At 45.2% G+C, this 11,750-nt stretch overlaps 1 protein-coding gene across 1 annotated transcript in view; it reads right to left on the bottom strand.

Moving 5' to 3' along the window:
- Nucleotides 1-11,750, bottom strand: part of HSD17B12 (hydroxysteroid 17-beta dehydrogenase 12) — an 85,092-nt gene that overhangs the window by 61,518 nt on the left and 11,824 nt on the right.

Below are 11,750 nucleotides of genomic sequence, written 5' to 3'. Positions count from 1 at the left end.
AAAAAGAAAAAGAAAAAGAAAAAGAAAAAGAAAAAGAAAAAGAAAAAAGAGAAAAAGAGAAAAAGAGAAAAAGAGAAAAAGAGAAAGAGAGAAAGAGAGAAAGAGAGAAAAAGAGAAAGAGAGAAAAAGAGAAAGAGAGAAAAAGAGAAAAAGAGAAAGAGAGAAAAAGAGAAAGAGAGAAAAAGAGAAAGAGAAAAAGAAAAAGCTGCTAAGATGATTAAGAGTTACCTCTCCTGGGAGATGAGTTTAAAAGGGGTTTGTTTGCTCTTTATAAGTTCATGTAGTATAATCAGCAGGAAAGGAAAAGTTTAGGCTAACATTGGGAAGAAACTATAGGTTGGTCACAAATAAGACTGGAAATCAATATCTCTCAACGGGGGAAAAAAAATCCTGTTTCTGAGTCTGAACTTGGGGTAAAGAACCTGACCTGCCAGAGGAGCTCTGAGATGCAGGACAAGCCAGAGCTAACTCTGGAAACAGAGCTACAAACTTGCAAAGGGGCCGGGGTCCTCCCGTCCCGGCGGGCTGCCTGCCTCCCAGGAATCTGTTAATTACTATCCATTTAATGGATCAGAAGGGAAACGGGAAACAAAATAACCCTGACTTGAATTTGTTTATTGTTTTTGATACATTCTGTTAACTGCACCCTTCGAAGCTTCCTCAGGTTGTCGGAGGGTATCAGAGAAATTCTCCCCCCCACCATCTCAACACACAATTTAACTTCCAGAGTGTCTCTTCTCACCTCTTCATGAAAGAGAGGCTAACTGAAGCTAGAAATATGAAACAAAAATTATATGACAGACAAATGCACAGTGGTCCTAACAGAACAGAGACTCTGGTTCCATGAAGAGGATCTGAACTGGGAAGGGGTTCCTTCTGGGACCCCTTATCTCGCTGGCAATAACTCAAATCATCTTACTCAATCACCTCCCTATTCACAGTGAGGACACCAGTCTCCAGAAACATTTTGGGCATGAAAAGAAGCAACAGCACCTTGTAACGGCTTTTTAAGATCAGACTGTGGGCATGAAACTTGTGCAGCGCTAAATACAAACTTTTCTGTACACTTTTGAAACATTAGTTGACCTTTCACAGCTTCACGACTAGGACCTGAACTATTTAGAGTTATACAAAACACAAAGTCTTGACAAAATTTTTAAATGAAGGTTTTGATATATCTCAAGCATTAATGCATCATTCAGCATGAGCATGGCACATCCAACGCATCAGGTCATTAGGAAAAAAAAAACATGTAACTCCACGTTATCATTCACCTGTTCCTTCCCTTTGCACACATCCAGCTATTAGAGTGAAAGATTAGAGGTGGGGAAAAAAAAACAACATAGTGTAGACAAGCTCTTTTATAGTGTAACTGTTTTATCACAAGAATAGATCTTCCAGCTCAGAACAGAGATCCCACTAACTCCAGACTCAGTCTCTGGTAGTGGCCAGCAATAGGTATTGAGGGGAGAATTTAAGAAGTCAATCACACTGTGATACCTTCTCCAGGATGCTCTTCCTCTCTCCGGCTTACCGCTCTGCAATTTGGTGGACTACAGCTGGTGATTTTGGACAAATTCTCAGGAGAAAAAGCTTTTAAGATCTTTTAGAGTAATTTGTTTTTAATCCATGTAAACCTTTTGCATCTAATACAGACTGTAACAAGAAGCTACCCAGCTGAACTACATCCTGCATACGACAGTATGGTTTCCTGCTCTTTTTGAAACTCATCTGCTAGTTTGGGATTTGGTGCTTTCTCCGCCACCTCTTGATCATGGCAAGCAATGACACTGGTCATTTTTTAACTTTCTCTCTGTCCTTTAAATTGAAGTTGTAGATTTTCAAGTTATTTTATATATTAACTAAACAGATAAATTCAACGGATACAACAAAATTTATAAGATTAGATACTTAGGAAACCCTTTGATGGGAGCCTCTGTCAGAATCTCTTTGGACTACAGGTTTGCAGACAGCAAATTAATTAAAACACTAAGTACATTTAAAATACCCAAATTATCTAAATATATTCCATCTATTAGAAAAACCATGCTCCTTTCCTACTCCCAGAATTAAAATCTTCCTTTAGAATACAAGTTACAGGGCAGAATTTCAGTGCGTCAACAACATGCCAAAAATAGACAAACGGGGAAGCACAGAAAGACTAAGAAAACTGACACTGTAGAAACTGATTTTTTTTTCTTCATTTCCAGCTCCAATGAATCTCAAACCACAGAACTGCTCAGACATTCCTTTACCACCCTTATTAGCACGCTGCCTTGTGCCAAAGATAACAAACATTTGCAGCATCTAAGTCTTCAATAAGCATCATTGTGCCCAGCATAAACCACTCTTTGGAAAAGACAGGTAGATGGTCTTTGACAAGAAAGAGAGCTATGGAGACTCTCAGGAATATAATTTTACATAACACAGCCTGCCAGCTTTCAGCTGATGAGCCTATCCAGACCTAAGGACCTCCACAGAACCACTGGGTGCCTCCATATGGAGCCGTCTGCCTCCCAAAAAGTTGAGGAATGCGTTGGAGTCCTACATTCACCCAGTCCTGCACCTAACCGATAAACCTCCTTGCAGCATAGCCCCTGAGAAGGAAAGCAGAGAGCCAAGACAGTCCCAAGTGGGAGCCAGCCTGGGCTCACCCCACCTGCCACCAAACCAGTACCAATACCCCAGCCAGGTGCAGGCTGGAACCACAGACCCACACTGTGCTCCTCAGCATTTTTTTTTGATGGAACAGGGCTCACTGGCTAATCTAGGTCTGCATGGATGAACTTGGCCACCACAGCACCTTCCTGATGCAGGCACACATGAAGCAGCACAGGAGCACCCTCACACATAGACAAGCCTTTTCGCTCTGGCCCAGACCACCGACATCAGGCCTGTGCGCATTTCATGCAGTCACTAACTCATTGCCGTCTCACCTGCTTTTTCCTGTAACACTCATCCAACCTGGATATCATTCCCCTTAATGACGGTAACCCATTTTAGGTCCAGTCTCCAATCCTTAACCTCTTATTTACAATGTGGTTTCAAACTTATCATAGTCAAAATAGACTAAAAAAAATGAAACACATTAGTTACTTAATTTTTGCTGAAATACCGCCTACCACTGTATTTTATTCCATAAAGCCACTTCCTTAGGATTTACAAATTCTAATACACAAAAATTAAAGTGTTCCATTTTTAGGATGGGATGATATAAATCAGGACAGTTACTTGGATGTGCAGAAGGAAAAACAAATTTTAACCCTGAGAAAGACACAGTGTTCTATTATCTCATGCAGCAGAAATATGACTAATAAAGTCTCTCTTTGACATGTAACTTTTTAATTGCACACATTTAAGGAGGTTACTATTAAAGTCACACCACAAGCTCTGTGTATTATCTTCTCCAACCCAAGTGTGCACATTTGTACCTAAGAATCCTCCTTCGGAAGGTCTCAACCTACAGTGCCTCTCCAAATAAGACCAAAATCCAATCCATTTTTCCCCCCTTAAAGCAGGTTTAGCATGTGTGTATATACAGCTTAAGCATACTGAATCTTCTCTTCTAATTCCAAAAGTATCAGTAACCAACCATCCTAATAATTTTATTGCTCTTACATTGAATCATTACAGTGAATACCTACTATTACTTATAACATCTAAATTTGGCCCTGCCTGAACAAGCCATCTTGGGTACCAGTGACTAAAAACTTCAAAAATTTTTAAAATAATAAATAAAACTAATCACGACAGATCTTTAACTCCTAATAGAGTATTTGTACCCTTTTCACTTGTTTCTCTCAGTTCCCTTTTAGCACGTCATTCAGGTAAAACCTTAGTATGCAGCCAGACTAGTATGAAACCCACCATCCTCCTAGGTGAGTCCCCCTTAGGCCATGAGCTAACTCAGCTCCAGCAGCAAATTGCTCCTGGCTGCCATGCCCCACAAGCAACAACTCTTCTCCAACACCATCAAAACAGCAAAGAGTCACTCAAAAGCAAGCTCCTATCACTGCTACAGTAAGATTCCCATGTTTGGGTTCAGGGGAAAAAGAAAGGGCCAGCAGCAGCACCAATTGCTCTGATGACAATAGTTCCTTGCCAACCTGGATGGCTCTTCATGAGGAGCAATTCTTCCTGAAAGCCTAAGGCTTTCTACACACATATAGGACAGCTGTGCTATGGAGGTTCAGAAGTCCAGCACTCTAGAAAGCAACTGTAATATGGCGCTACTGCCATGAAATTTGTGCTATGGATTCATACTCAGTGGAGTTACTGCCTCACCATCCCAAAACTGTGCTGCTTTGAGCCATGCACTTCTCAATATCCCAGACCAGAAGAGATCTCCCACCTTCTATTGTTAGAAGTCAGCTGGCCTATATAAATTTATTGCAAAGAGATCTTGAATAGCTTCTCTGTTGAGTAATTTTATACCTGACAAACACCCTGAAACCATACATGAAACTATTTCTCAACAGCACTGCCACATCAGGGTATTTTGGGGTGAGCAGAGAGAGGGCAGCCAAGGTGATCAGTCTGGCAGCAAACCTGTTTCCCCCCTTCCCATACTCCCGCTCTGTGCACCAGAGCAGTTCACCCATTGCAGACAATAAGCAAAGCTGCGTAAGCAGTCAAGTACAGGAGATGAATGAACTGTGTGACACTAAAGATCTGTGAATTGAAAAATCTAATGCATGAATTAAAATCCATACCCTCATTCCTCCTCTCCCTTTTCCCCAAAAAAAGAAATGTATACAGCAGGACATAAAAGGAGAAATAGAGAGAGGTGGAAAAAACGTGGTGTGACACATTTATAAAAACTGATGGCCTGTCACCCAGATGCTGATGAATATTTTTTACAGGATAAAAATGGCAACCTAGAGTCTAAAAATAAAATGCTATGCTGCAGACCTGTCTGGTTCAGCAACACCACTGGAATACAAACACTCCTTTGCTGGTATATCTTGACTAAGATTTCAGAATAAGAGAAGTTAAAAAAACACTGTAGAACATACCTTCTATTTTCAAGAGAAGGGATTTGGAATTTCTGGGGGTTTTTTAGTAAGAATTTAGATTAGCATTATACTTCACTTGCATTGTATAATTGCAATTTAAAAAAAAACACTGCCAAATTTTAAGTGATTGATGAGAACAGCAGACTACCTCATGCTGCACAAAGCAATTTTTTCCTTCCCTTCCCCTGACAATTACAATATAAGAACATATTTATTAGTGTCTTTAAACTGTAATTTCTGTAAGCTTAAAAATATATTTTTAGAATCATGTTGCAGACAGAACTGTGGACAATGCTATTTTCAGACTCCCCCCAACCCCAGAGACAGAAAATAAAATGTTTTACTTCATTCTCTATCACAATTTAGATTAAAAACCTGCTTAGCTGAGAAGGAAAAATGACAGAACATCATTCAAAAGAAGCACTAATTTCTCAAGACTATCCACACTGCAGACAGGCTGCCTTATGCAGTATAGATGCTATTTTTGGCAAGTGATGCAATAGCTGCAAGGGCTCTCCCAGAACCTTTAATTTAAGAGCCCAAGCCATACTAAAACGTTTTTCAAGATACCTAATAACCCTGCATTGTCACCTTCCCATTCTCTGCACCAGCATATTACCCACATAAGTCACCCTTTTTTAAGTTTTATCTTTGAAGAAAGAGACAGATTTAACATGTGAAGAGAAAATCTGTATCTATACATCCATCAGCAAATACACCTGCCCTGCACTATATGTGACAAGAAAGTTACGCAACACTGTATAGATATTTTCTGACCTCTAGAATTTCTATTGAAATACAAAGCAGCTTGATTTCCTTGCTGAATTTTTGTGAAGACTTTGAAAAGCCCACAAAGCTAATGTATCTAATCCTTCCAAAAGCTGTTTCCTTTCTTGGAGATCTTTTCAGACATTCTTGTGTCTAACAGACAACTGTTAAGACACATTTCTGCTATGTGACTGTTTCAACAACTAAAAATTCTAAAAAACAAGGAGAGTTCCTGAAATGCTAAGGCTTTTAAAATTATTTTTAAAATAGAATAGGGATTTTCCAGCCCTTTGGATCTGTGGATCCTTTATGTTCTGCAATAGCCACATGGACTTCATGTAACAGATTCAAGTTTATGGATAAGTTTTGCACTTATCTAGTTCTAGTTCTACCTGCTCCCTTCCAAAAAACCCAGAGTTAATCCCAAAGTCAGAACCACCCAAGAAACTACTTTTGTTTGACCTCTTACCTCCAGGGGCCTATGGGAGAGGAAGATATGCAACAGCTCTAAAAAAAAATAGACCTTGCATTTTGAATTTGTGGTCATAGACAAAATATATTAATAAACCCATTAGCCCAACCCTGCTGCTATGCAGAATTTGAATCCTTTGCTTAACACAGGGAGGGGACATATAACAGCTCTTACCTACTGTTTCAGACCATCCATTTATCAGTCCTGGCCAGCATTTAGGGCTCAGGAGGAATTTGTCTATGTATATCATGTTTCCAGGTTTTACCTCAGATCCTACAGTGCATTAACAGATTGTGACAGAGCAAAGATCTTCCCCTCTTCATGAGTTCTCATCATGTCACATACCACCCAAGAAAGAAATACGAAAGCTTGACAACTCTCTACTTCTTGTTTGAAGCAATAAAGTTCTGCCTCCCCACCACCCACACAATATATTTACTTCTTCCTCCTCCAACACAAGCATGGGGAAGCCAATGTAGGCAGAATTTGTAACATCTGCAGCCTATCTGGGAAAAAGAAATCCGGCTGCAGAGGTGAGACTTGGAGACAATTCATTCAGAAGCTCTCTCAGAGATCCTGACTGCTCAGAAGTACAACAGAAACTGAGCAGGAAGACACCCAGTGATATTTTATTCATTTTGGCTAGAAGCAATGTTAAAACAAGCTGTACACTGAGAAGGTAGCATTTGCTCTAGGGACACAGAGGAATGAAAATAAGGACTCTGCAGAACAGCTGAAGTGGCAACAAGACTCATGCCCAAACCATGCAACCTGCTCAAAAGTAAGGAAGTTGAAGCACAGAGAGTTCCATATCTGAAGCCCCTAAACAGCAGTATGGGAAGCATCACACTGGGAATTTTACGAGGCCTTGTAAAGGTAGCAGGAAGATGACAAGTGCAGAATGCCAGTTCAGGCCCTTCAATGTATATACAATAGGAAACAAGTGTACAAATGTACATCTGCTCCACCCCTGCCCTACAGGAACAATGACAAGCCAGGAGACCAGGCCAGTTCCCATAACCAGTTTCTAGTGATTTTACTGAGACAGTAAAAGCACAGCAGCAGCACAAGATGTCATGTTAGACACAGAGAGGAGAAACACTAGTGTCATGAGAGACTGAAAGAGCTGCTCCCATTCACCCAGCCCACTGCTCCTCACTTGAGGTTGCAGAACTGTGGGACTACAGGACGTTCACAATCCTTATTACATCTCTGTGCAGCTTGTCTAAGATAAATGCAGACTGAAACTGATGTGACCACTACAGGTGAAAGCCTCCAGCACTTAAAAGGGATAATAAAATTGTAAGGTTTAGAATAGGAAGCCACCTAGGCTAATTAGCAAAGTAGTTCACATTAAGCAAGGTCTTGTTTAGAGATAACATTCTACTAGAAGATACAATAATATGCTTCTATTCTCACTGAATAGAAAGATTCAAAATGTCAGGTCACCCAAATCTTCAGTTTCCAAGGAAAAAAAAAGGTGGACTGGACCGTTTAAGCTGCCTGTTGCTATCCAAGACACAAAACAACATCCAATACGACCCTTTTCCCTTGCTACTATGGAAGGAAGTATCTGTGCAATGTTGCTCAAACCAACTGCTAAAGTAGTAGAGAAGAAGACACCCCTCAGGGTGTCCTCTCTCGAAGGTTCAAGCATGATTGCACGCACTCCAAGATCCACAAGAAGCTCATAAGCATGTTTACGCTATGCTAGGAATGGTTCTAAACCTTTTAGAACCTCTAATTCTAAATAAGACTTATTTCTGTTAAAAAGTGGAGCCCTCTCCCTTTCCAGTTGTACTGGAAATAGCTTCTCATGGATTGTCAAAGACGGTTTCAGGAGTATATTTAAAAAACGATGTTCTGTTAAAAGATGTAAGGCCAAACACAGATAAAAGATGCTATTAGCTGCAAGTCTTTATTCAGTTGTCGAGATCTTATAAAGGCAACTCTTAAAAATGTAGAGAAGTAGCACTAGAAGAATGTAAATTTCTAGCATCTTTGAAAGTTACCTAATTATGATGAGAAACAATCTATTCAAAGAGATGGTTTATACAAAAAAATAAGACATTAAAGTTGATGAAAAGCCATTTAACTTATCTTCAAAAGATACATTGCCTACAACAAGCGCGAGGTACTCCACAGTGTTTTGTTTCAAGTCCACGTTTTGCCTTCTAGCCTTTGCATTGGAAACCGATACAGAAGGGCAATTTTGTTTAAACTAAAAGTCAGCCGATCATGTTGCTTTTGTGCACGGCAGCTGCGGAGCAGCGGCTGAGCCCAGCCCGAGCCGCGCCTTTCAGAGCCGGACTCGCCTCTCCGCATTGAGCCGCGCTCGGGACTCAGCAGCGCCCTCTGCCCGCAGCCGACGCAGGAGTAGCGAGCGGACCCGTCTCCTCAATCGAGCACAACCCACCATTCATAAAAAGGGGGTCGCGCAGAGCTGAAAGGCAACGATGCAGTGCTGGAAACCGAGCAAATCTGAACACTACTCTGTGGTTTTTTTGACCCTACTGTTTTAGCTAAAATGAGCATATTTGGTAATTATTGTTCCACTGAGGTCCCTTTCATCCCACGCTCTTAATTACATTTGCTTTAATTGAGTATTTTTATCTATCGGGGGGGGGAGGAAGGAGGTGAATATAATATTAACACGCCCAAGTTAATCAACTTAGAAGGCAACAGCTGTCTCATGAGAAATGCCCTCGATAAATTACCATCACGCATTAGGGAGACTCTTACGTTAAAGCGCTCTAGAAATCCTGGTCTGTTTTATTCGTATCGGCACTGTTTTGCAATAGGTGTTTGCCTTAAAGATTTAAGGAAGAACTCGGGCAACACTGCCTTTGCCTTCCCGTTTCTAAATAAAGAAACGCCCACCGATGCCTTCTATATTTCACTCCCAGCCTTTGAAAACTTCCAGTATTTCCCCCGGTGGAAAACTCCCCAGATTTTCCCATGGAAATAGGGCTCCCATCAAGCCTCCTTAAATGTTTCAGCTACAATTGATTCGATGCACTTTCTTCTCCCTGGCAGAGCAGGAAGGCAGAGGAAGCCCCTGCGGGCACTGCATGGGCTGGTGCAGGCTGCCCCGGCCCCCCCGGCCGCACGTGGACCAGCCAGTGCCCCTGTCAGTGTCCCTGTCACGCGAGGCGGCCGCGGACCCCAGGCTGGTGTGTCCCCCCTCCCACGGGGCAGCGGCGGGGGATGGCGGCCCCACCGATTCACTGCCCGCCCGGCTCGCCGGCAGCCGCTCGGGAAACTTCGGGAGGAGGACAACGGGAGAGCTCTCGGTCGGGGCAGCCCGCCGCCCCTCGGGGCAGGCGGGGGGGAGCGGGGGCGGCTTGGGAAGAGCTGGAATGCAGGCGGAGGAAGCCAGGCGCCCCCGGCCGGGCTCACAGCGGCCCCGTCACCTCCCCACAGGGTCTGAGACCCAGCCCCCGTGATGGCCCCAGGCGTTCCTTGAGCGGAGCGGAGAGAGCGCGTTATGTCACCGGTTAGGTAACGGCGCGGGAGCCGCCGCAGTGACGGCACCACTCCCCCGCCCCCGCCGCGGCCGGGGCGGCTGAGGTGAGGCGGCGTTAACCCTTCGTGGGGGCGGCCTCCACCCGCGTGGAGCGGGTCCCCCGGGAGCGGGGCGGGCTTCCCCACCGCCCACCGGAGGCCGCGGGGGCGAGGCCGATGCCGCGGGAGGGCGGCGAGGCGGCCCCGCGGGCCCCGAGCGCCCGCACCTCCCGCGCGCCGCGCGGGGCCGGCAGGGGGCGCTGCGGCGCCGCGGCGGGCGGGGGAGGGAGCGGACGGACGGACAGACGGACTGACAGACGGACGCGGCACCGACGGCGCCCTGCGGCCCCTTCTCTGCGCCCACGCGTGATGCCCCGGCCCGGACGGCGAGGAGCACGTCCTGTTCCCACACACTCATCCCAGCACGCCCGCACCACGGCGCGCACTGCCATCAGCCCTCTGGCACTAAGAATGCACGTTACCGGGGCGCTGGAGATCCCCATTGCCGGCCGGCAGCCGACCCTTCCTGAGCGCCTGGCTTCCACCAGCACGAGCCCGGTGCCACCAGCGCGCCCTTCGCAGCCCAGCCCAGCCCACGCCGCGCTCAGTTGGGGCCCAGCCGAGAGCATTCCCCACATCCCTCGCTGCCGCCTGCCCCAGCGGTTCTCCCCAGCCGGCCTTCACAGAGGATCCACCCTGAGCTCGCTGCCAACAGCCCTGCGTGCTCGTGTCCCAAACACAAGGCAGCTCGGCACACGCTCCCGGTAGAGGGAAGGACCTCCAGGCCAGCCCGCATTCCACATGGATTTCAGGTCCCACTGAACCCTGCCTCCATCAGGGAACACTGGCACAGACACAGCACTGTTCACCATGTCCTCAACACGTACCTTGCTCCTGGCAAGGTGTAGACTTCTATGGATAGTCACACCAAGAATGCAGCAACCCCCTGTGAAGGTCCACCACAATCTCCTTCCAAGGTCTTCATTGCAATCTCTCCAACCTCCCTTTTTATTTACATAGTCCACTCAAGCAAGTGGCAACAGGACTCTTCAGCTTGTCCCAAGCTAGCAGACCAGCAGTCATGGCTCAGAAAAAAGGTAGCTCAGAGGAACTTCCAGCAACACCTTCTGTCCACAGGTGCAATGCTATGAAGGGAGAATAGCCTCTACCAACTGCCTAGATTCTCTGGAAAGCCACATCCACAATAGGGTGCACCCCACTGGCTCCCTGTTTGACTTCAGGTACCTCCTGCCCCATCTCCCTCCTATTTGATCCTTTCCTTCCTTTTTTGACATCCCATCCTTGTAGCTCCCCTATCCCAACTTTCCAAAGACTCTTTGATTTAGAAAAGCTTATAAGTTCCACAACAGAAAAGGTTTTCAGTAGTGCCCCCCCAACTCCTCTCTGAGTGGGACTGGGGGCCAAGTATTGGACTTCCCTCTCTAGTCCAAGAGAAAATCCTCCTTTAGAAGTTAGACATTAAAAACAATGGAGGTTGTTCTTACCACCTCTGCATAGACTGATCTTGATACCTCTAGTCCACTGATCAGAATCAGACTGACAAAAGAGCTTTATTACCCACACGTCCTTCTAGCTCTCTCTCAAAAGACCCCTCAGAATTGCACAAAGCTCCCTTCTGCCAATGGGAAATGCTCTACCATCTCTGCTGCTCTTCTTCAGGTCCTGCAAACCTTTCTTACAATGTGTTCAGACAGCTAGTGCCACCTCACCAAAATACTGCTGTTCCACAAGCACCAGAATGTGGACAGGATGAACATGGGCCGGCTGGGGCACAGCACAGTCTGGTCAGGTCACTGTTAGAGGCCGAGCAGCCCACTGCACATGCAAACTAACACAGCACTGAAGTTCATTCATGCTGAAAGTTGCAATTGTGGCTAGAGGAAGTAGCTTGCATCAAAGGAACTAAGACACCTTAAGGAAGAGAGGGAGAAAGGAGGAGAAGGGAGAAAGGAGGAGAAGGGAGAAAGGAG

Source organism: Neopelma chrysocephalum, unplaced genomic scaffold (genome assembly GCF_003984885.1).
Source record: "Neopelma chrysocephalum unplaced genomic scaffold, ASM398488v2 Primary Assembly neopelma1_24, whole genome shotgun sequence".
Classification (NCBI taxonomy): domain Eukaryota; kingdom Metazoa; phylum Chordata; class Aves; order Passeriformes; family Pipridae; genus Neopelma; species Neopelma chrysocephalum.
This window is presented reverse-complemented; position numbering and strand designations above follow the sequence as displayed.